Source organism: Globicephala melas, chromosome 6, assembly GCF_963455315.2.
Source record: "Globicephala melas chromosome 6, mGloMel1.2, whole genome shotgun sequence".
Classification (NCBI taxonomy): Eukaryota; Metazoa; Chordata; class Mammalia; order Artiodactyla; family Delphinidae; genus Globicephala; species Globicephala melas.
This window is the reverse complement of record NC_083319.1, coordinates 59966417-59993668: the sequence shown is the minus strand read 5'-3', so window position 1 is coordinate 59993668 and position 27252 is coordinate 59966417. Positions and strand designations below refer to the sequence as shown.

Here is a 27252-nt window from a genome sequence, read left to right as displayed (position 1 = left end):
ATCTTGGTAATTAGCAGTAATGGAGAACTTAGGTGCATACAGCTCAATAGAGTCTAAGTTCTTTCATTTTAAAAATTGTCTGAATTTGACAAGGTTTATTTAAATCTGAGTATTAAATATTTACAAAAACATTTTAAAGAGACAATAAATATGCCTGACTTATTTCCTGCTAAGCTTGTTTCTAATTTTCTCTGGTTACAATAAAGAATACAATATTTTATTACTCCTGTAGAATTCAGGTACCATTTAAATGTTGCATTCTATTTTATGCTCATGGTGGATTCGTTATCTTTCTAGTGTTTGGCATAAGTTTGCATCCTTATTCAATCCGTTTGCTCAAGTTACAGTGGTTTACTCAAGTTACGGTACATTACATGTTGAAATTATGTTGACATCTTTTATATTGTGAATAATCTTTATTGAGCTCTCATGTTTCCAGTTAGATTCTCAGTAAATAAGTAAGACTAAGTAGACATAGAAAACCTGTTAAAGTTTAAACCCTTACTAGGGGAAACTATATATTTATCTGTGGTGTTTAGAAATAGATACATAAAACAAGCAGCACAGAATACCCTATTCATGCAGAGAAAGGGACATATAAAAAAATGAGTGGGTGGGCCAACGGATGAGAGGGTATTCTAGAAATATCAAGTGAGAACAGCTGAGATTTTTTTCAGGATTCAGCATTTAATCAGAAATAAATATATAATTAGTATTTCCCTTTTCTAATAACATTTCAGTCAAGTTGACCAAGATCCGATGCATTAACTGCCTGCCTTGCATCTGCAGTAAGTCTCCTACGTACGAACCTTCAAGTTGCGAACTTTCAAAGGTGTGAACGTGCATTCCCATGTCTAATCACGTAAGTTAGTTCACATGTCTGGCGTACATTGTCACATGAATGCATCCGCTAAAGGCGGTTGGGCTCTTGTGTACTTTACTGTATAGAGTACAGTATCTTTATTTCAAGCCCAGGATGTCTGGAAGCAAGTGTAAAAGCAACAGTGATGTAGCTGGTACTACTGTACTTTTCAAGGTACTGTACTGCAAGATTAAATGTTTTACTTTTTGTTAATGTATTTGCGTGAAAAGTATCAATATTATAAACCTATTACAGTACAGTACTAAACAGCCGATTGTATTAGTTGGGTACCTAGGGTAACTTTGTTGGACTTATGAACAAACTGGACTTACAAACATGCTCTCAGAACAAAACTCGTTCGTATGTAGGGGACTTATGTATTCACTTTTTAGTCATCATATTTAATGCCTGTGTTGGAAGATAAAATACACAAAGTTAAACTTGAATGGGTCAAAATTATACAACTAATGGCCTTCATCTTCAATGGCAGTGACTGATGCAAATCTGTTAGCCTGACCCCTTGTGGCAGCAGAAACAGCAAGCATTTCCATAAGCCCAGGACCTCTTGTTGGACGTTTGAGGCTGAGAGAAATTGAATGAGTTAGATTAGTGGTTCCATATCACACAAGTGTGAAAACAGTAACATATCATTACATACGTTAATTATATCAAGACTGGCATCTGTTGGGGTGAACATATTAGAGTTTCAGGGAGTATATCACTTCAACTTCTCACTGCCAAGTACTAGATATTTGTTCCACCCAACCCTAGGACAAAAAAGTGCGATCTTACTATTAGCCTGATGGGTAGAAGTCAAAGATCAATGAAGAGCATTAATGGCTACCACAATTGCCTTAAAATTAGGTTCATAATGAGGAGCCTAGAAGACCTAAATAGTACAGAAAAGGTAGATGTTCTACATCTGTATATGTGTATATACGTATCTGCCTTCTCATAACTTGTAGGTAACTGAAATAAGTCATTGTGGAGAGAAGGGCAACAGGGTTTATAAAGGCAATTTTCAATTTTCTAAAGGTTAACTGTTGGCTTACTATTTGAATGGATTGTGCTTCAAAAAGACATTGGAGCACCAAAATAGAAAATGGGTGTAGGAGCCAATGTGCTTAGCCTATATTCATTTAATTTCTTTTAAATAGAGGACTTATTTAGTATGGCATGAACTTGTGCCTGAGAAATAGGAAATTGTTAACAGTTTAAAAACTGTTTCTCTTTTATTTTCCATAATTGTTATATTTTTTAATCACTTTACCAATATTTTTTGGCTGTCTTAAAACGAACCTCAGTCTTAGGTGCTTTTCTTCCTTAGGATGAATTGACCAGTCACTAATTCCACACATATTTATATGCCTAGTATTTCATTGCTTTGTGATTTTAGAAAGCTCTGTGGTCCTTTTAATCATCAACTTTAAAAAAGCTGCTTCTGCTCTCAGGAGTACAACTCAGAATGTTAGGCAAGGTAGGTGGTCTGAAGTTTTCTTATACCTACTTCGAAGACACTATTTTCTTCTGCTTTTCTAAGACATTTTCTCTGGAATTATCTTTTAAAGAACTGGTAGAAGCGCTACCAGTTACTACCAGTTGAAGATACATATGGTAGTAACTATGCCTTGAATTTTTAATTTTTTTTGCTGTGTTGGGTCTTCGTTTCTGTGTGTGGGCTTTCTCTAGTTGTGGCAAGCGGGGGGCCCCTCTTCACCGCGGTGCGCAGGCCTCTCACTATCGCGGCCTCTCTTGTTGTGGAGCACAGGCTCCAGACGCGCAGGCTCAGTAGTTGTGGCTCATGGGCCTAGTTGCTCTGCGGCATGTGGGATCTTCCCAGAACAGGGCTCGAACCCGTGTCCCCTGCATTAGCAGGCAGACTCTGTACCACTGCGCCACCAGAGAAGCCCTATGCCTTGAATTTTTAACAAAGTTTGACTTCTAAATTTTTATCATAACTTTGTAGAACTGGTCATTAGACTTGCCAAGCACTATATTCCATGGCTCATTTTATTACTTCACTTGATTTTTATATTAACAGAATACATATTTATACTCAGGTTTGCCTGCCTCCTACTTCCCAAAGTATCATAACATTTATCACACTGAACTACCAGTCAATTAAGTAATCATTATCTGGGTAAAAACAATACTTCATTCAGGCTTTAGCATGCAACTTGGAGCATGGTGCCTGCTATATAGTAGGCTTCATTTAATGTTTGTTGAATGAATCTTTACTAATGTATTGGGAAGTTTAAACCTTTTGAGGAAATGAGCTAACTTCATCATACCTTTTCTGAGTGACTAAAACTCAAAAAACAAGACGCATAGAAAATCATTCATATTTACTCCCAAATTCAGTTAAGACCACCTTTTCAGCAAGTATATCATCCACCATTTCTCAAACAAGGAATAGATGAAGGCATGTTTGCTGTGTCTCAAATTTCTTGGTTTTGAAATTTCTAATTCAGTATTTGCTATAGAGTTGGAAGATACATATGCTGGCAGTTACAGTTGGACAAAGAGAATGTTTCTCCCTGTGAGAAACATTTCTGCCTATACATAGGTTTAAGTTATAATGGGCACTCAAACTAAGTTTTAATTCATTGGTAAAAGGGAATATTGTTACTACACTGCATAGAGTTCTGGAGGATTTTGAGAATATACGTGTCAAGTCCACAAGAAAATGATTAGTGATAATATTTACATCTTATTAGCTAACATTAACATGTAAATATTAGCCAGTAACACGCCCTCTTCTCTGCATTCCTCATCTCATCATTTAATATGCCAAAAGCCCCCAGGCTGGTTAAGATACCCCATGCATATTACCTGGTGTATATGTCTCTCAATTTCATCTCTACATTACTTTTATTGTGTTGTACATTCCTACACATCCCTACATTGCTTCCATCTCATTATACTCCCTTATACTCAATTTTGTGTTTTAAGGGAAATGATCATGTCCTGACTTAATGTGTCCTATACTTGTATATGCTTCAGTAAATGTGAAATGAAAAAAATAAAGGGATAAACGAAAGGATTTTAAAATGCTTTTTTTTTTTTATCTTAATAGAATTCTCACTGTAGGGGCAATACTGGGACTTCTATATTGACTATACGTGTGAGACAGTTGAGACTCAGTGATGGATCCAAGAATATATCAAGAGGATTTTTATCTTAATCAGTTTATTCTGAATTTTTAACATATACTATGACTATATACAGGATCATGGTAGGATAAGCATACATAGCAGACATACAGCTGAAGCAGTGGCTTGTAAAACCTGTTAATCTTCTTAAATGTTTCTATTTTAGCATGTCTATGGAAAAATTTGTAGTTCAGAAATAATTTGGCTTCAGGTACAGATGCGTATCCAAAGGGATTCTCAAAATCACCTCTTCACTATATCCAGCGTTTTGTTAGGCTTATTTTTTATATGTCTCCAGCCTTTTAGATAAACTATGAAGAGGACTAAATCCTCATCTAGCATGAGGAAGAGTCATAACTCAGAAGAGCTTCATGGCCATAACAGAACATTCTGCTTACTTTCCCATGTGGCCAAAAAAAAAAAAAAAAAAAAAAAATCACAAAAATCAAGAAAACCAAAACAAACTCACTTTTGTAGAAAAATTTCTTTTTAATACAGTTCAGATCTTAAGTTTGAAAGGAATGGGAAGAGACAAGGTGATAACTTCAATACAAATTAAAGTGTAAAAACAGTGATGTTTTGTAAGAGGAAAATAAGTATAGGGCTAGATGAGTTTTATATCCATTACCCTAACCTAGACATTCTGTTAATCTATAAAATACATCATTTCCATATAGAAGTTATAGGCTGAATTCGGTAAATTGGTTTAAAGTGGGTAAGCCTGAATTATCTTTCTCACTATAAGGTCCTTGTTTCTCCATGCAATTAAATGTGAATTATAGTTTAAAATGTGAATAAAATACTTAATCATCCATCCAATTTACTGACACTATATAAATTGAGTTTTTTCCTATATGATTGTTTTCATCTCAAAACATAAATTGATCCAAGTTCACATGGGACTTTTGATGAACCTTTTAAGCTGTAAAGCTCTTTGATTTTGTGTTTTCTTTTAATATTTTTTCTCAAATTCTGTATATGTAAACAACCTACCATTTCTTTTTTGTAGCTCCCTAACTGAACTATGGAGACAAAACAAATTGGCAATACTTTTCCTTAATATTCAAAACTTTGGGCAATTTTGCTTTAGATTCAGGAAGAAATTCTTTTTATAAAGAAGGGATTCTTTTACCCATTGTGGGCCACAAATGCTGTAGAATCGAATACAGAAAAATAAACTGTGCTAACGCTTCTCAGGTTCTTCTGCTGAGCAGAGAAGCATGCTGGGTTGAAACAAGAACATCTGCAGATAAAACTCACTCCAAAAAATGCATTCCGTGTAACCTATGTTTCCCCTTTTGGGAAACACACTAAAATGTACTTGTATCTCCTTTCGCTTTTCCTTTGATTTTAAACCATTTGCTTAACTCTGGTCCTTTAATCCACCTACCTGAGGATCGTTTTTGCCTGGATAATTTTGAGGTCTGCTTGCAATACCCAAATTAAACTCACTAACTTCCAAGTCTGCTCTTCTTACCTTTGAATTTTTCTAATATCACCAATTTCTAGTCACCAGGCTCCAAAATCTTTGCTCCCACCCTCTCTACCTCCTCACTTTCCAAATATATTTTGTTTCCATCGGCACTGTCCTCTCTGATTCCTGTTGTAGGTCCTATAACTCATTTCTCCTGCTTTCTTGCTTCCATTTGACCCTTCTCTGGTCTCTCTAACTCAATGTGCCAACTTCTCTAAAATTGTCCAGAAAACTGCACCTCAGTGTTACTCCTCTGCTTTATGAACTTTGTATTCAAGGCCATCTATTCGTATCCCTTGATCTATTTAAAAAAAAGAAATGTTCCCTCCTATTATTCACATCCCTGTACTTTTTACTATGGATTAAACTATACTGTTTGCTGGTCTCTGCACAAATTCTTCCTTTTCCTCTCTTTAGCGTATTATATATCTTTGTTAGGCTTTATCCCAGCTTAAAATGCTTTTCTTTGCATATTCATATTTCCAAAAGATATTCAATGTTTTTCTTCAAATATGGCTTTCTTAAAAAATTGGTGCACGCATGTTTTGAAATTTTCATCATTGTATATTGGCAAAGAAAATTTAGTAATTGTTGCCCTAAGGACTTTTTATGATAATATCTTTACTATACCAGTTTATTTAGGGTTAGTGTTTATCTAGTATTTTGCATCCTTTCACTTTCGCAGTATTTCAGTGCCCTTAGGTTTTGTTTTGTTTGTTGCCTTGTTTTTTGTGTTTCTAATATGTAGCTCACAGTTGTACTTCAAAAAATGTGTTTATATATACCTAGGGTAAAAAATCTTTGATTTTACCGAATTCTCATATGAAGAGAGTATAGACATGCAAAGTACTAACACCATGCTATATATAAGTGTAAAAAATAACTTCGGGAGAAATGAGTTACAATCAAAAGTTACAGATTTGTCACTCACTTTTACTTGTTACTCTTTATTATTTGAGGTTTAATATTCTTCAACTTGGTGTGTTCCACCATTACATAGTGAATACCTGTTTTAATGTACCCATATATCTGCCAATATTGCTACCCATTCCTCCTTATGTCATACTTTCATTGCATGTTTTATGTCCTTCTTAAACTGCATGCTATATAAGTTCCTTTAGTGAGATTTTATTAGTGGTAAATTGTCAGTATCTTTGTTTTTGTAAAACTTGAGGTAACACTTAAGCACATTAAATATTTCACTCACTTCCCATTACTCTTCTTGTTAAAATCTATTGTCAATCTTGTCATATCTTTGTATGTTTGAGTTTTCAAGTATTGATAGCTAATTTTTTTGTTATAGTCCACATTGGCTTTACAATGTACCTTATATGTAGGTTGTTTTAATTCATTCTTTTTAAAAAAATTATTTATTTTTAGCTGTGTTGGGTCTCTGTTGCTGTGTGCGGGCTTTCTCTAGTTGCGGCGAGTGGAGGTTACTCTTTGTTGCGTTGCGTGGGCTTCTCATTGCAGTGGTTTGTTTTGTTGCAGAGCATGGGCTCTAGGCATGTGGGCTTCAGTAGTTGTGTGTGGGCTCAGTAGTTGTGGCTTGTGGGCTCTAGAGTGCAGGATCAGTAGTTGTGGCACATGGGCTTAGTTGCTCCGCGGCATGTGGGATCTTCCCGGACCAGGGCTCAAATCTGTGTCCCCCGCTTTGGCAGGCGGATTCTTAACCACTGTGCCACCAGCGAAGACCCAGCTTTTAATTCATTCTGCTCTATATTCCTTACCCTTCCTAAATTTGAGGAGACATCTTTTGACAATTCCAGAAAATTTTGAGGCCATTATATTTTTAAATATTTCCTTTCTCAATATTCCACTTCTTTCATATTAAGACACCTGTTAAACATTGTTGCATCTTTTTATTCAGCTGTTTAGATCCCTTTGTCTTCCTTTCAAACTTCCTCTGTCTGAATTACTTTACTGCCTTAGATTACCTTCTACTCTTACTTCAGAGTTATCTAAGGTGCTTTTCATTGGATTAAAAATTTTTATTCAAAGTTTTATTTACAGAAAAATCGAAGATACACTGCACAGCATTTCCCCATTAACAATTGTAAATAGTGTGACACATTGTTATGATTTAATAAACCATTATTACATTATTAACTAAACTTTATATTGTATTTTAATTGTCTTAGTTTTTACCTGATGTCCTTTTTCTGTTCCAGGGTCCTATCCAGGATACCACATTGCATTAGTTGTCATGTCTCTTAAGGGAGGAATTGCTTGTGGTGGTTCCTGAGACTTTGTTTTTGATCTTGAAAGTTATGAGTACTGGTTAGAATTTTTGTACAATGCCCTTTATTAACATTTGTGTATTTCCCTCAAGATAAGACCTGGGTAGTTGGTGACTAAGTGAAAGATCCCAGAGGTAACTTGCTGTTTTCATCACCTCCTATCAAGGGAATATACTATCAAAATGATTTATGGCCATTGTTGGCCTACACAACCTGATACTGTGTTGGTTGGGTTTCTGACTGTAAAGTTAGTCTCCCCTGCACCCCTCTCCTTTTCATACTATTCAGAAGCAAGTCACCAGGCATAGATCCTTAAGGGCAGATTATCTACATAAAGTATTTGAAATTCTTCTGCTTGGGATGTTTGTCACTTCTCCTCCACTTACTTATTCTTTTATCAATATGGATATTTATTTCATATTTTGGGTTGTAATTTAATACTACTTTATTGCTCAAATTATTAGAACTTTGACCATTGGGTGTGCTTTCAGTTGCTCTAGGGCTCCTTTGACGTACCTCCACCAGTGAGGGTTTTGCTCTTGCTTTGTTTTGAGTATATTCTGACTTTCTGCCACTACAAGGTGTTCTGGGCTCATTTTGCATATTTCCTGCCACAGACTTAGAATCAGATTCTTCTTCAAGGGGGCCTAATTTGTTGTACTGGCTACTATTTCTTTCAGGTCCTCTGCTGACAGAGCAAAAAAATACATGTGCTTATACTAATTCAGGTGCATGTACCTATCTATAAATAACTGTAAATATTTATATCTGTCGATTAAACCCAAGTTCATACTCATGTCTCCAACTTTATTACCTCATAGATCGTTCTAGCCGCTTCTCTCCACTTCAAAAATGGGGAGCCTGGCTCCTACCATCCGTCATCCACTTTGTTGTTCCATTCCAGTATACATATGTAGTAGTGTTAGAATTCTTACACCTACCCCTGTGGGTAACAACTTTATCAATTAAAGTACAGTGCTTTTATGCAGTTCCTTTTGCTTTAATATTGCAGACTTCACTCATTAACAAAGTTAATTAGCACCTTTCTTTGTCATCCCCTTCAACAGATTCTCTTCCATTAGTCAGCGTTGCTTCTGAGATACCCTCCCCCAATTCTTAAATATTTTGTGATTTATATGCATTAAGCTTCACCCCTAGTGCTATAAAGTTCTATGGGTTTTGGCAAATGTGTTCTGTCTTGTATCCAGCATTATGGTACCATACAGAATAATTTTATTCTTCTAAAGATGACCTGCACTTTATTTATTCATCCCTCTGCCCTACCCCAAGCCCCTGGAGACCACTGACTATTTTACTCTATAGTTTTGCTTTTTCCAGAGTAATACTTAATTGGAATTAAATCAAGTCACCTTTTCATACTGGCTGCTTTCATTTAGCCATTTAAAATGTACTTAATGTTCCTTCATATCTTTGTGTCTTAATCGTATCTTTTAATTTGAGTAAACTAGTACATGTATACAATGGATTGTTTGTTCATTTATCTATTGAAAGACATCTTGGTTGCTTCCAGTTTGGGGCAATTATGAATAAAGTTGTTATTAACATTTGCAGGCAGGTTTTTGTGTAAACATTAGTTTCCAAGTCAATTGGGTAAATAACTAGGAGCATGAAAGCTGAATTATGTGGTAAAACTATGACCTTTTAAGAGCCTGCCAAGCTGTCGCCTATAGTGGCTGTACCAGTTTGCATTCCCAGCTATTGCTCTGCATTTTAACTAGCACTTGGTTTTTTGTTGCTGTTGTTTGTTTGTTTTAGCCACTCTAGAAGATGTATTGTGGCTAATAGGTGTATTGTCTTAATTTTTATTTATCTAATGCAAATGACATCTCATGTCTTTATTTCCATCTGCGTATCTTTTTTGTTTTAATTTTTGGAGTATAGTTGATTTACCATGTTGTATTAGTTTCAGGTGTACAGCAAAGTGAATCAGTTATACATATATCCACTCTTCTTTACATTCTTTTCCTATATAGGTCATTACAGAGTACTGAGTAGAGTTCCCTGTGCTATACAGTAGGTCCTTATTAGTTAGCTATTTTATATATTGTAGTGTGTATATGTCACTCCCAATCTCCCAATTTATCCCTTTCCCCCCTGGTAACCATAAGTTTGTTTTCTTCTTTGAAGTGTTCAGATACCTGTTTTTTAATTGGGTGGTTTTCTTACCACTGAGTTTTAAGAGTTCTTTGTACATTTGATAAAAGTTATTTGTCAGATAAGTGTTTTGTTAATTTTCCTGAGCTGTGGCTTCTTTGATTCTCTCAATGGTATCTTTTAGAGAAGTCTTTTAGTCCCAATAAAGTCCAATTTATTTTTATTTTTTTCCCTTTGGCAATCATGCTTTTGGTGTTGTATCTAAAAAATCACTGCTAAATTCAAGGTCAGGTAGGTTTTCTGTGTTGTATAAGTTTTATAGAATTGTTTACTATTTAGGTCTATGATCCAATTTGAGTCAGGAATAGTGAAAGAAGTAAGATCTGTGTCTAGATTATACATATATATATATATATTTTTTTTTAACATGGGTGTCCAGTTTTTCCAGCATAACTTGTTTAAAAGCTATCTTTTCTTGACTCAGTTGTCATTGTACCTTCACCAGATATCAGTTAATAATATTCATGTGGATCTGTTTCTGGGCTGTCTATTCTGTTCCATTAATCTATGTGTCTTCTTTCACCAATACCATGCTGTCTTGATTACTGTAGCTCTTTATGAAGTCTTGAAGTTGGATTGTTTCAGTGCTCCATCTTTGTTCTCATTATTGTGTTTTCTATTCTAGATCTTTTTATCTTTGTATATAAATTTTAGAATTTGTTAATATATTAAAAAAAATAACTTTATTGGGATTTTGACTGAGATTCCATTACATCTATGGATCAAGTTGGGAAGAACTGATATATTAACAAGTGAGTCTTCTAATTCATGAACATGGAATATCTCTCCATTTATTTAGATCTTCATTGATTTTCTCAATAGAATTTTAAAGCTTTCCACATAGAGATACCATACATATTCTGTTAAATTTATAAACACTTTATTTTTTAGTTTATAAGTGGTACTTAGTTTTCAATTTCAAATTCCTAATCACTAGTGCTTTATAGAAAAGCAATAGCATTTTGCATGTTAACCTTATATTCTGTGACCTTACTCTAATTACTTATTCTAGGAGTTGGTCTTTCAATTCTTTGGGATTTCCTAAGAGACAATCATGTCATCTGTCAACAAAAGTTGTATTTGCTCCTTCTAGATCTGTGTACCTTTCTTTATTTCACTTGGGAGTCCTTCCATTAAGATATTGAGTAGTAGTGGTGAGAGGGGACATCCTTCACTATTTCCCTGTCTTAGGGGAAAGGTATCCAGTTTCTCACTATTAAGTATGTTACCTGTAGCATTTTTTGGGTAGTTATCCTTTATCAAGTTAAGGAAGTTTTCCTCAGTTCCTAATTTGCTGTAAGCTTTTATCATGAATGGGTACTGAGTTTTGTCATAGGATTTTTCTGCATCATTTGATAGCAATTTTTCTTTTACCTATTGATCTAATGGTTTACATTCGATGTTCTTAGAACATTGGATTTACCTGTATACCTGGAATAAATCTTACTTGGTCATGGTGTATAATTCTTGGTATACATTGAATTTTCTTTGATAATATTTTGAGAATTTTTACATGTTGTTGATCAGAGACATTGGCCAGTAGTTTTCCTTTCTTGAAATGTCTCTATCTGGTTGTGGTATTTTATGGCCTCCTAGGAAGAGGTAGGAAGTATTCTGTTGGTTTCTCTGAGTTTTAATTTCAGTGATCATACTTTATTTTCAGATGTCCAATTTGAATATGTTTGTAAATTTACCTGATTACTTTTTCTCATTTGCACAACTTTAATACTTAAATAATATAGTCTGTATCAATACAGATTCTCTGAGAAGCTTGCATCAACATGCATATTGTAGTTTTGGGTTGTGCACTGTTTGAAAGAGCTTTATTTGTGGGAGTTTTTTATGGTTGGATTTATGAGGTAGCTTTAAACAGAGGCATGTTCTTTGTCTATGCCGAGATTCCCATGGACGATAACAGTTCTGTTTCACTTTGTTTTGAATTTGTGAGGTCCTTCAAATAAGGCTAATACAAACAAGTCTTGTATTAATCCCCCCACTGCCGCCCAGTTGGTAAGAATACTTTTTTCTCAAAAATCTCATTTTCAACAAAATGTATAGCTGTTGATGGGCTTCAGCTTAATACGATGTTCTCAAACTTTCCACCTAACCTGAGCTTAAGCCTTTCTCATCTATTTTGACTCTTAACTGGTTCAAGAAAGTGGCAGTTTAACTTTTCAGCACCAGTGGTTGGTTATTACATAACCAATTTTCTTTAAACTTTCACCTAACATATATTTAAACTTGATATTTACTATAACTCATTCTCTCATGGTTGTGTGGAGGAAATTTGGTTTAGTCCCTTCACCGCTAGAAAGTAAAATCTCTTTTTGCTTTATGCCTTTTCATTTACTAATACATTGATATGTCTGTACTATGTAACTGGTTCCTTAAGGATAATCCCCATGTCTGATTAACCTCACTATTTCCCACACTAATTACGTTTGGGGAAAATGGATACTTCAAGAATGCAAGATTAAATATATGGCAACATTCTAAATTATACAACTTATATTCTGTTTTAGTTCTGATCTTTATAAATATTATTGGCTTCTTCCTACATGAAACATACTCAACTAGCTTTTAAAAATCACGTGCACATATTAAAAGCAATCATACTCCTGAATCCAAGTAGTGCTTGAGAGTTTTAAGCTTTCATGTTCATATACAAATTCTAATCATCTGACCCACAATCTCAATACTCAATCTCCATAATACTTTTGCCTCAGACATTTTCAGAAATTTTGTCTGTTTTTAAGTTTGACTTTAGTCAGGGTTGAGATAAGCTTCCCCTCAGTATCATTTACATTTTCTCCTTCCCCCAGAAAGACCAAAGAATAATATTACAAACAAGTTGGAAAGTGAAATATCTCTCTGAGTTACTTAATAAAGAACAGAAGATCATACATTATACTAAACAATTTTGGAACATAAAGACTAGAATTAAGTTCATTTAATATACTATAAAAGATTAAAAGGAAACAAAAATAACAGGTAGTTTGAAGGTCGTATTTGTTTGGAAATATACTATCTTAAGGTTTTATTCTAATTTTAATATTACAATTCAAAATGTCTTGACTCTCCCTGGAAGAGTACTTTGGTGTTTCAGGAACATGTAGTTACACTTAATCCTGGAAAATCTTTGTCCTTTGAGAGTAACGTTATTTTCTTAATGGTCCAGAATATTCAGAGTTAAGTGTTGTGGCTAAGGTTGGTGATAGAGACGAGAAGCAAAATTTGGGTACCAAACTGATGCATAACAAAACTAGAAGGATAAAATTATTTTGTGATTGATAAAATTAAAAATAACCACATACATTAGAATTTTAATACTTAGAGAATCTGCCTGAAATACATATATATTCTCTATTGCTTTATATTCTTCTGGGTACTCCTAGGATGATACCCGACGCCAAATTTGGCTGCGTAGTACTCACTCATCTACTCACTCATTCACTCATTATTTTTCAGTTAGCTGTTTCCCTTTCAGTCTTACACTGTAGATTTTTCACCCCCTTGGCTGAAAGCTTAAGAGGACCTGACCACTTGTGCTTTCTATGCCTAATTTGTGATGGGAAGAAGTTGCTTCTCTGTCCTCTGTTCCATTGCTTTGATGAAATGTAAACTTTTCTGCATTTAGTTTGATCCTGTATTTTTTTTAAATGAGAGGCCTTTACCTTTTTCGTCTATAATTACTTATAAAATTAAATGAGAATTTACTTTTAACAGAGGTTTAATATTAAGACTGAGTTTATCTTACCCTAGAATCTTATTCTAAACAAGATATCTGTCTCACTCCTTTGTAATATTTCCCAGCTAATCAAAATAGCTCTTATACGAGAAATCTTATTATCATTATATATATAGTTACTTGTATTGATTGCTCTATTAATGTTGATATACACAAATATTTCTGAAAGACAAACTACTATGGGTAAAATGAACTGTTTGTGGTGGGAGGAGGGATAACTACTTAGCAGGCATCATTTGAATTTTTTATGTGCATGTTGTAGTGTTTTACTCAAAAGGAAAGTAATCCATGAATGTGAACTAGTTACTAACTCAGTGGCCTCATAAATAGGAGATTTTCTGTTTCTGCCTATTTGATATTCTTGTTTTAAACCAGGAACAAAATTGTTTCTTGCTATCTCAGATATTTTAGAAATTGTGTTCTTAGGAGCAGTATTGACATATTCAAAATGTTAGAACAACATTTTTAAAGCTAGTATTTTAAAAATTGTTAATTTAGTAGTAAAATATGAAAATTATATGACCCTTTAAGTAGAAGGGTTTTTTGGGACTGTTCATTGAATAATGATTTCCAGTCTAGGGTCTTAAGTACCTAGAGTCCTTCAAGGTAGTACCTGGATGGAAAAGTACAGCTAAAAGATAGAACTAAGAAATCTTGCATTTATACACACAGTAGCTCGAAGGCTAACTGGAATGTTGAGTGTGTGCACACCAATTTTTTCAAGGCATTCTATGTCTAAAGGTATATACATGTCAATAAAACTATGGCAGGACGTGAGAAGTATGTAGCATGGGCATGAGATAAAGCATTTCCAGGTGGCATCTACAAAAAAACCTGTTTACAATATGCACAAAACCGTTTGCTCCAGCAATGATTGCAGTATGTGGGAATGAGGTGCTTTCATTGAGTGTAAGTCAGATAAACTGAAATCAGAGGCAGTTAAAATATCACATTCTGCATGGTAGTTCATCACTGTATTAGGGTTTTCCAGAGAAAGAGCCAGTGGGTGTGTGTGTGTCTGTGTGTACAGAGATTTACTTTGCAGAATTCACTTATACAATTAGGGAGTCTAAAAGCTGCAGTTCCAATGTGAAGGCCATCAGGAGGACACCTGGTGAAGAGCCGATGTTGCAGTTTGATGCTCCGAAAGCCGTCTGCTGGCAAAGTTCCCTCTTGCTGGGGTGGTGTCAGTCCTTTGTCCTATTCAGGCCTTCAATGAATTGGATGAGGCCTACCTACATTATGAAGAACAATCTTCCTTACTCAAAGTCCACTAATATCAGTGTTAATCTCATCCAAAAACACCCTTGCAGAAATACACAAAATGTTTGACCATATACCTGGGCAGCATGGCCCAGCCAAGTTGACACACACAATTAACCATCTCAATCATGACCTTTAAAAAAAAAAAAAAAAATTCATGAACAAAACAGATGAATGGGTATATAATGTGAACCACCACCTTTGCATTCTTTAGGTCTTTGGTACCACTAATTTCTGTAATTCTAAGATTCGTTACTGCACGTGACTTACTGTCTTGGGTAAAATTGTAAGGGACATTCTCAGGGGCTTCCACTCTCTGCTTGCTACCATAATGTTCCTTACCCCACAGCTTTGGGAACCAATGTGGGAGTGCCGCTAGTTAAGTCTATCACTCCTGTGAATGCATTTATGAAATTTCCATGTTCTGAGGGAAATAATTGCTAGATGGATCTGTAGAGATATCAGAAACATTGTATGATGGACTTGGAATAAACATAATTTATCCCCTGGGTTCCATAAGCCCTCACTCTAATATGATAGTATTTCAAGTATTTTATTTCCAGTGTTAGATCTTAATTCAAACAGTCTGAATTCTGTGTATTCTCTTTTTCCCAGTAAACGTTTAGTCTGGCAAATGGCCCTGGAACTCTTCGGGGAATATATGTATATATGTATATGTATATACATTTTAAGAATATGTATGTACAGTGATGTTGCAGAGAACCTCAACAGGAGCCAGGCTTCCATTCAGTCAATGGACTCACAAGTCTATGAACTGACTTGGTTGTAGAAAATGGGCGAGGGACAGCAATTTTCCACTGCAGTGACTTGTGTCAGGTTTCTGCTCACAATTTTTTTTCCATTTTTATAATTGAACAATACCCTAGTCAGTTACATATAAATCCTGTCACAAGGAGCACCATGGTCTACTAGTCGTTGCCAGAAATGCCTGTGGAGCAAGGTACCATGATAGCCAATGTAGTGTTGCTACGCATGGTAGTATTTTACTTCGACTTTGCTTCTGATGCTTACCTGGCTTCTGTACTGCAGTCCCATTATCCTCCTTGATACCCTGGAACCCACTAAACTCCCACCTTCCACCTGTACTACAGAACGTAGCCACGTTTTGAGCCTTTCCTTGTTACTCTTTGCCTTTTCACCAATGTACTGTGTCACTGCTTTAATAGCTCTGGGTCCTCTGGGCTCCCCAAGGGACACAAATGAGGTGGTGAGTTCTCCAACCTAATAAACCTGTTCTAACTTTCCTATCATCCCAAACCTATGAACTTCATCAATGCCTTACCAAAAAACGTCCTAACACCTCTACTTCATTTTTTGCTAGGCCATGATGGTGTGCAGGTTTCAAGGAATTGTCCCAACACACACATTTGGGCCAGGTGTTCCTGCCTGAACATTGAATTCACATGATGAGTAGGTTCGGTGAGTCAGATTCTCCGCTTATCCAGCAGTAGGTTGCCTCCCCCTCGACTCTGGACTAATGAACTGAATAGACTCCCACAGGTTTAACCTTGGCTCCTGCCCTAGTATATTAGCTAGGTACTGCAGTCCTTGGGTGTATAAACTATTTTCTCCCAAAGCAGAGATTGCACTTCTGCATTCAGATTGTGCTGAGACCTCACCCTTGTGATTAGCCTGAAGGCAAGGAAGGGTTGTAGCCTGGGATCTTGAGGAGAATAACATCTTATTTTTCTTTTTTTCTTTTTTTTTTTTTTTTTTGCGGTACGCGGGCCTCTCACTGTTGTGGCCTCTCTTGCTGCGGAGCAAGGCTCTGGAGGCGCAGGCTCAGCGGTCATGGCTCACGGGCCCAGCCGCTCCGCGCATGTGGGATCTTCGCGGACCGGGGCACGAACCCGTGTCCCCTGCATCAGCAGGCGGACTCTCAACCACTGTGCCACCAGGGAAGCCCTAACATTATCTTTTGAAATATCTAATTTTAAGTAATATCCTTATAAATTGCCCAGGCAAGGGGAGTTGTGACTTTTCTCAGTGACCAAGGGCACTGCTTTTACTGACCCAGAGAATTCAGAGGAATTCAGGAGTTCAAAATTTGCAGGCTCATCTACTCAAAAGTCCCCTCATAGGACTTCCTTTCCCACACTGTTTAAGGGCCATGACTTTGCTACAGGTCTCCCCACACTTGGTTTCCTGTGCATTTCTTCCACCTTTGCAATTAAATCTTAGGTCTGATTTTTCAGAGCCGTCTGCCTTTCAACTCAAGGAGATGAGACTATCTTCAAAATCTTTAGTAGAGGACCTTGGACTTTTATGGCTTGATTTGGGTTAGAGTTGGATATCCTGAGCCTATTCCTTTTATCTGAATGAAGGCTTCTAATTCATTTAACAGAAGCCGGATCTCTCTACAATTATCATTGTCCTTGTACTATTAGAGGGCTACAAATAGCTAGTATTTAACCTTTATCCTACATTTGATCCTAATTAACCACAGGTTGAAAAAAAAGCCTTAGTGCTTGCATTGTGTTTGCATGTCATGGATTATCCCCACCCTAAACACAACCAGAAATGGCATCTGTTACTTTCAGACCAATGACTAATCCAGCCCCCAGATCCTTCTTCAGAGTATGTCCAGTGTCCTGCATGTTTCCCACTGTCTTTAACCCAATTTGTCCAGAAGTCAGAACAAATAATTGTCCTACTAGTGTTATGAGGGACACTCCCAGGTAAGAAAAATAAAGGACAAATGAAATGAGGAAAGGAAATATAGGGGAAGATAATTTTAAAAACCTACATATCCTGTGAAGGATGGGAAGCTCTGGTGTGGAGAATGCTGGGCTTTAGTTTCAATCTTAAAAACCTTTTAAAACGTTTAGAAATACCTACTACTTAAAGTATAAAGAATCGGGAAGTCAAACATTCATTAATGAAAACATTTTGTGATTGAAGATTTTACAAAGATCCTAGAGGGGAAAATGAAATACATCAAAAAAATCATTGATGCTATCTTTTTGCCCTTCTGTTTGAACTTTATGTAACTTATAATTTTTCTAAACATCTTGTTTTCTTGTATTGGTTACCCTTCACCCTACCGCAGGAATCTTATACCCACCATCCTGCCATTGTATCAGTTACAGTGCACTTTAATATTATTATTTTTCTCACTGCTCTTGAATATTCTTTTATTTATACAGTGTAACTGTACTACTAGATGTTTTAATTTCATTTCAAATAGCTTTTACACTTTGACTGTCATCTTGTTTTTTGCAGTTATCCTCTCATTGTCATAAAATCTCTTCAATCCTCTCTTCCTTTGCTCCTACTCAGAGCATGTCTTACATGGCACTGCCAATTTTGGTGGGAGTGTTAGGCTGACGATATCGTCCTCTCTCTTTTGTAACAATGGTTCTGAGTCACTGCCATTGGATCACAGAAGTTTCTTGGGCACACTTTTTAAAATGTTTGGCTAAGTACTGCATATTTATCCTTAATATACCTTTGTAAGAAATAGATGTAGCAGACTAGTGGGTCATCAAGTAAACAAATGAATCCCTAAAGAGAAGCTGGAAGTGCATGGCTATTTGACTTTTAACTTCTCTCTAAATTTTGCTTTTTCTTGCCTTTAACTTTGACATTTTTCACGTTTTCTTCAGCCGTTTTATCACTAAGCACTCAAAATAACTTACTGTTTTCCAGGCATGATATTAGGTCCCGGAGATGGAGTGGGTTGAGGGCAGATAGGAGAAAAGAGTGGCAGCAATAAGGGATGCATATCTCTTCTTGAAATATTCTTATTTCATGAGCAAGGACAGCCCTGTTTAAAAACAAAACAAACAAAACAGTGATAATTGTGCTGATAGAAAATGACAGTGCAGCTCCTAAGTACAGTAAAGGGAACAACTACCTGTACTTTGAGGGGAATAGTCTCATCTTCATAAAGTTGACTTTGAAATAGGGTCTTGCGCAATGAGGACCACAAAAGGCAAACAACTAATAGGATCATCAGCAGACATCCTGGCGACTCTTCATGCTCTGAATTTTCATTTTTGCCTTCTCTCTGTTCCCCTAATAAAGTCAAGGGGAAAAAAAAGTGATACTTTGCAAGCAGGCTATTCCTTCAACAAGGAGACTATAGCTTCCTTCCAGACTAATGAAGTTCCTGAATAGTCGTCTTCCTCTATTGCCACCTTTCTTGATTTTTTCGCTGTAGAGATAGAGTTATTCGCTCTCAGGGATGGCCAATTAAATAAAATAAACTCGATAGGCACATTACTCAGATCTTTATGTGCAAAAAATATTTGCCTAGCTTCACAATGTTATGTGAAGAAAAGGTCTCTTCTTGGAAGATAAGTTTAGTCTTGAGAACCAAGAATGAGGATGAAAATTGAACTTGGCCTTTCACTGCTTACATGCCACAGTTTTAATTTTATTGTCATCTGAGAGCCCATGTTAAATATAACTAGCAAAGGATTTTGACACCTAAGTTTAATATAGTATTCCAAGGTGCCTTGTTGAAAGCTAAATGAGGAATTGGTGTAATCAAACTGCTCACCATATTGAATAAACTTCTTCTATATGTAGAATTACATGATAAAGGGAAATAACTCTTTAGCTCAACCAAGTAATTTTTTTTTATAAAAGATGATTTTTTGTGTGGTATTTTTAGGCTCTTGGGCTAATCTTTTATATTTTCAGACATTTTCTGGTTTTCATAAGCAAATAGAACTCTCTGCATGGCTTCCAAATTCAGGATTTTCATGCATATAATCATTATTCATTCTGTCATTTACATTATAAAAAAGAATGAGTCAGCATATATTCATAGTTTTGCATCGCAGACCATTTTGCTTCAATTAAAACATTTTATGTTATGGGGGACTCGTATGAGTTTTTACTTCTAGTTTTATTGTGCAAATATCTTTGTTTCCAGGCATGAATTGGGAAAAACAACATGGGTAACTTTAGAGCTTAGATGTCTGTCAAGACATTAAGGGATTTATGTGAGAAACTTTTCAGCCTTCGTGCTGACCAAATTGTACTCCAGGAAGCTAAAATCTACGGGGGAAGTTTGGGGGTGCAGTAGTTTGGAGACGTGCAATTGAAAAAAAAAAGTGTGTTTCCCTTCTGTAGTAAGAGTACACATCAGGAAGAGCCAGGTGAAAGGTCAGAGCAAGCCTCAGGAGTGCATCCCTTTGGGAGTTGGTAAGCAGCTATTGAACCCTGCACTTTTTCTGTAAGTTTATTTTTGCAGCAAGTTTGAAGAGTGAATTTTTCTTAAAAAATTAATTCCACACAATTTAATTGATGTCCTACATGCCACTCAGTAATGTACATCTTTTCAGCCATACACTGACTTTGTACATCCCTCAGTTCTACTTGCCAAGTTGTAATACATGTAATTGTCCATGAATTCATCTCTTTCTTTCATTAAATAGGCATGTGTTGAGTACTGCCCATCTACTTAGCTGTTTTGCCGAGTGCTACGTATTATCAAAATGAGTAAGGGGCTTCCCTGCTGGCGCAGTGGTTGAGAGTCCGCCTGCCAATGCAGGGGACACGGGTTCGTGTCCCGGTCCGGGAAGATCCCACATGCCGCGGAGTGGCTGGGCCCGTGAGCCGTGGCCGCTGAACCTTCGCGTCGTCCGGAGCCTATGCTCCGCAACGGGAGAGGCCACAACAGTGAGAGGCCCGCGTACCGGAAAAAAAAAAAAAAAAAAAAAAAGAGTAAGGACTTGCTTTGAAATTGCCTACAGCCTAGTGAGGAAGATGAGCACATAGTCAAATTATTTTAGAAATAAGGTACAAAACGGTGCTTTTTGCTTGTGGGGCAAATCTTCTAAGTACTTTTCTAGAAGCAATATTCAGCTTGTGAAGGGGAAACATGGGAGAGAGGGAAAGGATCCAAAAGGCTTCTCAGGCTTCAATACATAGTAGTTCTATTGTCATTCAGTTTATATTGTTTTTAAATTAAACTGATATTTCTTGTCTAGTTATTTACATTTAAAAAAAATTCAGACATAAAGGTTGTTGGTTTGTGTGTTATCCTCTTATTACTGGCTTTCAACTTATTTCCATTGTATTGAGGGAACATAATTTGTAGGATTTCTATGTCTTAACTTACTAAGGCTTGCTTTTTGAGGTAAATCTGGTCTGCCTTAACTTGTACATGAAAATAGTGTACATGCTCTTCAATATCTCCCCTCTGCACTTGTCTTTATTCCTCACTATTCTAACATCCTCCTCACCATTTCACTAAGATTCATTTTATCACGGTTACCCATGATCTCTATGCTGTAAATAGAATGACAATCCCCAGGGACGTCCCTGGTGGCGCAGTGGTTGAGAGTCCGCCTGCCGATGCAGGGGACACGGGTTCGTGCCCTGGTCCGGGAAGATCCCACATGCCGCGGAGCGGCTGGGCCCGTGAGCCATGGCCGCTGAGCCTGCGCTCCGCAACGGGAGAGGCCACAGCAGTGAGAGGCCCGCATACTGCCGAAAAAAAAAAAAAGACAATCCCCAGTCTTCATCTCACATGACTTATCAGCTAGAGTTGACACAGTTGAACATTCTCTGCTATTTTAACCAGTTTCCACTCAGCTTCTGGAACACCACTCTCTAACTTCCCTACATACCTCATGAGCCACTTCATTCTTTGCTGGTTTCTCTTCACTCTTTGAATCTCTAATAAAAGTTGAAGTACCCAAGGCTTCAGTCCTTGGACCTCTTTCTTTCCAAACCATACTCACTCCTTATCTTGGGGCTTTTTAGTAACATCTGTGTTCTAATTACTTAGAAATCTACATTTCTAGGCACTGCCCCCCCCCCCCCGCACCAATCTCAGGTACGTTTACCTAGCTCTCTATTTGATATCTTCATTTAAATGCCTAATGGGCATTTGGAAATGACCAATTTTACGATGGATCCCTTTAATTCTCTCTAAGCCTTGCTTCAAGTAGATGCCAACATTGTTTTCCCTATTGTGATTAGATCTGAAACATGGGATTGTTCAATGTGGGATATTAGATGAAGCACCTGTTGGCAAATCCCATCTTTTCTGTCTTCAGATACATCTATATTCTAACCATTCCTTGCCGCCTCTACTGTTGCTGCTCGAGTTCAAGCCACGTTCATCTCTTTTCTAGATTGCTGCAGTAGTCTTGCTTCCCTGCTTCTGACTTTATTCCCTTACATTCTCTTCTCAAAATCCAGCCAGAGACATCCTGTTCGGTTTCTACTCAGTCCTCCATTGGTTTGCCATCTCATTTGGAGATGTATCTCTAATGCCTGTGATAACCTACTCAGTTTTAGATAATGTCTCTTCATTACTCTCCGACTTCCTTTTCTCTTCTGTCTCAATCTGTTCCTAAAAAATTGGATCTCGTGCTGGTTTTTATTTTATTTTTGGCTGTGCTCGTTGCTGCACGTGCGTGGGCTTTCTCTAGTTGCGGCGAGCAGGGGCTACTCTTCATTGTGGTGTGCGGGCTCCTCATTGTGGTGTTTTCTCTTGTTGCAGAGCACGGGCTCTGGGCATACGGACTTAAGTAGTTGTGGCTCGCGGGCTCTGGAGCGCAGGCTCAGTAGTTGTGGCACATGGACTTAGTTGCTCTGTGGCATGTGGGATCTCCCCGAACCAGGGATCGAACTGGTGTCCCCTGCTTTGTCAGGCAGATTCTTAACCACTGTGCCACCAGGCAAGTCCTCATGCTGTTTTTTAAACAATCTAATCTCGGAGACTTTGTCCTTCATGTTTCCTGTGCCTAGAATGCTTTCTCCTAGTTATCCACAACGCTGATGACCTCATTTCCCTCATGTCTTTACTCAAATTTTGACTTTGTAAGAATTTGCCTGACTCTTATCTATGAAATTGCATATACTTCAATTTTATACAAAGTTACTGATTAAAAAATTTTCCAATTAAAAAAATTGCAACTTTCCTCCCAGACATTGCTTATAGACTTTTGATTGTTTTTGGCCTTAGCATTAATTGCTATGTTATTTACGATGTATCTTATTAAATTTGCCTTCTGTAGTAATTTAATCTTCATATGAAAAAACAATTTTTTTAACTGCTATATTCTAAGCACCAAAATTAGTGCCAGCTTATGGTAGACACTGACTAAATACTTGTAAGAATTAATGCTTTATTGGATTTGATACCTAGCTGCGCACACTGAAACAAAGGAGTATGCAGGATGTTTATGGGGAGAGTTCTGGGGATCAACATCTGTCAGAGAAAGGGGAAGAAAATAGGGGTAGGCAAGCAAAATGGGCTTCACTGCGATCTCCACGAAAGCCTCAGCCAGCAACCCAGGGAGCTGTCCTGCCTTGTGACTACAGACCAGACCTTTACGCTTGGCATCCACTAATCATGGGGTGCGAGGCTGACCTTGAGGGAAGCCTTGGCGACACAGCACAACCAGCTTAGGCCAGTTTCAAAGTGGGATAAGAACTGGGGCTGACGTTTGACAGCATTCCTAGCAGATGGGTGGAAAGGTCTGTTTATTCTCAAAGGGCATCCTTCTCGTGTGTGTACTGCTACACCTACCAAGTAGGCTATGGCCTTCAGGCTGCCTCCATGTCCTAGGAGGCCCTTCCTCCTGGGGACTGCACAGTTCCTGTCCCTCCTTCAAGTTAGCACTCAGATGCTACTGTCTCAAAGAGGCCAACCCTCTGTGTTTCTAGTTCAAGTTGAAACAGCCCCCTCCCCCATATACTCTCTCACAGACCCATGCCTTTTAATATGGTGTATTTGCTTAATTTCGTGTTTTCTGTTTCCTCCAACTAGAAGACATGCTCCAAGAAGACAGATTTTTTTGTCTACTTTCTTTACTGAAAAATTCACAAGCGCTTAGGACACTGCATATAGTATTCCAAATACTTGTGGAATGAATGAATGAAATGAAATGAATTTCAGGTTTCTGACTAAGCTGGCTTTGATATTTTTAGTACTAGAACTTCTACAGAGTGATGATAGTCCTTTGGATTTCACTGATAGAGATGGAAGGCTGACGCAGCGCCTGACTGCCCATACAGGCCTGCACTGCAGCTCACTGAGAATGTACTCCAGGACATATTTAAAAGCAACTAGGGGAAAAAGAAAACACACAAAAAACAAAAAAACAAAAGAAATGAACCCTGCCTATTAGGACACCCACCAATTTGTTGAAAGCACAAATTTGGTTCCTTAAAGGCTGACTTAGCTCTAAAGTCATGGGTGTAGTTTCATATTGTGTTAGGGGTGAAGAGACTTGACCTAGGCTAAGAGGCTAACAGAGTCTGATATCAACCTTCTGCCCCAAAGTTAATGCAGGGAAGATGCGATAAAGCAGGTTGCCACCAGAGGACACTGTGGGACCTCTTTCTGATGTTGAGCTTTCCAGAATGTATAGGATTGCAGGAAGCTGGGCCCAAACGTTTAAAAAACCTAAACATAGAGGAATATTTTGCTCATGTCATTAATGACTGCTTCATTTTGAAAACACACAGTATAAGAAAGAATGTGTTGAACTGCAGTTGGAATGATAAAAATGGTGAAGACTGATAGAAATTTCACAAAGATAACAAGGGATATTGTGTATCTAAAAGATACTAATGCAAAAAAAAAAATGCATAATGCAAAGTTGAAGTACCCAAGGCTTCAGTCCTTGGACCTCTTTCTTTCCAAACCATACTCACTCCTTATCTTTCTTTCCAAACCATACCCACTCATAATTTTTAAGACTGCTGGTGAGAGCGTAAATTTGTTTGATTCTCAAGGAGGGTCATTTGTCAATCTATTTGAAAGTTACAAATGCATTCACCTTTGACCTCCCTCTACATACTTGTAGGAATGTATCCTACAGATGGGGGGACCTATGAGATACTTACTAACTTATACTAAGTCATTTACTATAGCCTCTTAATAACAGTGAAAGTTTTGAAAAACAAATCTTTGGGGAGTCTGGTTAAAGAACTTACGGTATTTCAGGACAGAAATACATGAAGCTGACTATGATGAAGATACTGTTTATTTGCTGGTATAAAAGACCTCAAAGTTACTTTGGGTGGGAAAAAAAGGCTCATAGTAGTGGGTAAGGCATACAGTTTTTTTAAGGGGGGGGTGAGGAGTGAGAATACACATACGTAACTATTTGCAGGAAGAAATTTAGCAAGGGCACACAGATGCCAGTAAACGTTGTCTTGTTGATGGTGACAAATGGAAAGGGATGGAAGCAAGTGGGAGTGAGACTTTGTCCTTTATACCATTTTGTGAGACTTAGACTGATGCAAATTAATGACCTATTCACAAAGCAGAATATATTTAATTGGAGGGGAAAAGCTTTTGGTTACTCATTGAGAGAATGTTGGCATTTCAACTGGTTGTTTTATTACTCTAAGGCATCAGATACATAGAGGTGTTTGTAGTCGGAGCTAAGTAGTTTTTTGAGTTAATGAATGAATTCAATTAGGACTAGTGCTTCTGGCACACTTGAAATGAATGAGGTAAATTTTCCAGCAAGGCTGTCCCAGGAAAAAGGACAAAGTTGCTTGGATTTTCCTTTGGGATCTCTTCAGTTTTCTTGACTTTCTTAGTCCCCACCATGAGCAGTTGGTTACAGGTTGGTTACAGGTTATGGGCAAAGAAGGAAGGAGTTACTGAGCCTTTTCCTTATATTGTAACAGACTTACTCTAGTAATACCTATTGATTTATTCACTTAATATTTATTGAGTATCTACTAAGAATCTGACAATGAACCTCGTTCTGAGGGACAATGAACCTCCTTCTGAGGATACAGATCTGTCAGACCTAAGCTTTTCTTTCCCTCAGGGAGTTCACAGTCAACTAAGAGGACAAGCATGGTCTAATTGCTTTGCGGAGTGATGTGTGTCATGGAGAAACAGGGCATGGTTCCCCTTTCCTGAGAGAGACCAGAGAGAGCCTTCACATCATATTACAGACTTTAAAATCTGAGTAAGAATTTTCTAGGCAACAGGGGTTGGCATGGCGGGTGCGGGGGGGAGAAAAAATTCTTAAGTAGAAGGGAGAACACTTAGGAAAATCAGACTTAAACACATGGACTGTTGGAACAAGGGCTGAAGACGTCAGCGAGACTGTGTGTGTGTGTGTGTGTTTACATTTTGGGAGGAATTACTGCCACTACTGCTAATGTTAAGTACTTGATATGTGCTCTAGCTACCCTATTCCGTCTAATCGTAACAAAACTCTGAAGTACATATTATCCCCATTGTACAGATAATGTTACTGAGAAATAAAAAAGTTAGGTGATTTGTCTAGAGTTATACATGTAGGTAGAGCTATTGTGCTACCTGGGACTCCCAAGGAAAGATCACTGCTAATCTCCAGGAGGCCTTCTCTGCATGCCTGACTCCTAGGTGACAGTAACTGTTCCGTGTTCTTGTCCCTGCAGGCCTGGGGTGAGAACAACTCACCTTCCCTTGTGGTTTCCTTACATACCACCCACTGTTTTGTAAATAAGTTTTTTATTAAAGTCTCTTCAAATTATCCTAATTTTAAAGTGCCATCTGTTTTCAGTTGGCACCACAGCAACATTTAGGAAGTTATTAATCTAAGTGAGAGCTGATGAAAGTCTATTGTCGCAGTAGTTTAAGACATGAAAGGGATGGGATGGATTCCAGACAGAGAGGAATCTGAATTTTAAGAGGACTTCAAGGAAAGAACAATCATTCTTAAGGTTTGGGTTCTATAAAGGAATCCAAGGAGACCTTTCTTGCATGTTTGTCATTGCACTACCTAGACAGAAACTCTTAATCCAGGTGAATAGCAAGATAGGACAAAACAGGTGGTTGCTAAATTGACCCTTGAAGACAGGGTTTGCATGTATTGAAGTACATGGAGCCACGTTATTCACTCACAGAGGGTGGTGCCAGGTATCAGGTGGTGAGTCAAATAAGCAATTAGTGCCAAGAAGGTATAGCAAGAAGAAAGAGGGAGCCCTGGCAGGTAGATCCACCTGCTCAGCCCTGGTTCTGAGGGTTTGGCTAGGCAGTGAGCAGCAGGAGGAAGGTCAGCAAATAGCAGGAGCCCCATCTTGAGATTAAGTTCAGGGTAAACTCCAGATCCCGGGGAAGGGGTCAAAGGCAAAGCAAGTGCTGGCTGGACAAATGGCAGCACAATTGGCATACTGCTATATCTCTTGGATGTTTCCTTAAACCTCCCGAGTGTGCATTGGACTGGAGTATGGCTGAGAGCACTGGGGAGATTAGGTGGCTCTAACTGTGGGGACTGGAAGGTCCTAACACACCCCATTCACAAAGGCAACTCAGCTCTGAGGTTTTAACGAAGGCTGTAATTTTATCAAGTAGTTGAAAGGTCTATTTTCATCTTGTGTTCCAAAGCAGCAAC

General features: G+C 37.6%; 1 protein-coding gene across 8 annotated transcripts in view; it reads left to right on the top strand.

The window, feature by feature from the left end:
- PTPRD (protein tyrosine phosphatase receptor type D) overlaps positions 1-27252 on the top strand; it is a 2143764-nt gene that overhangs the window by 598929 nt on the left and 1517583 nt on the right. The gene's annotated exons all lie outside the window — the stretch shown is intronic.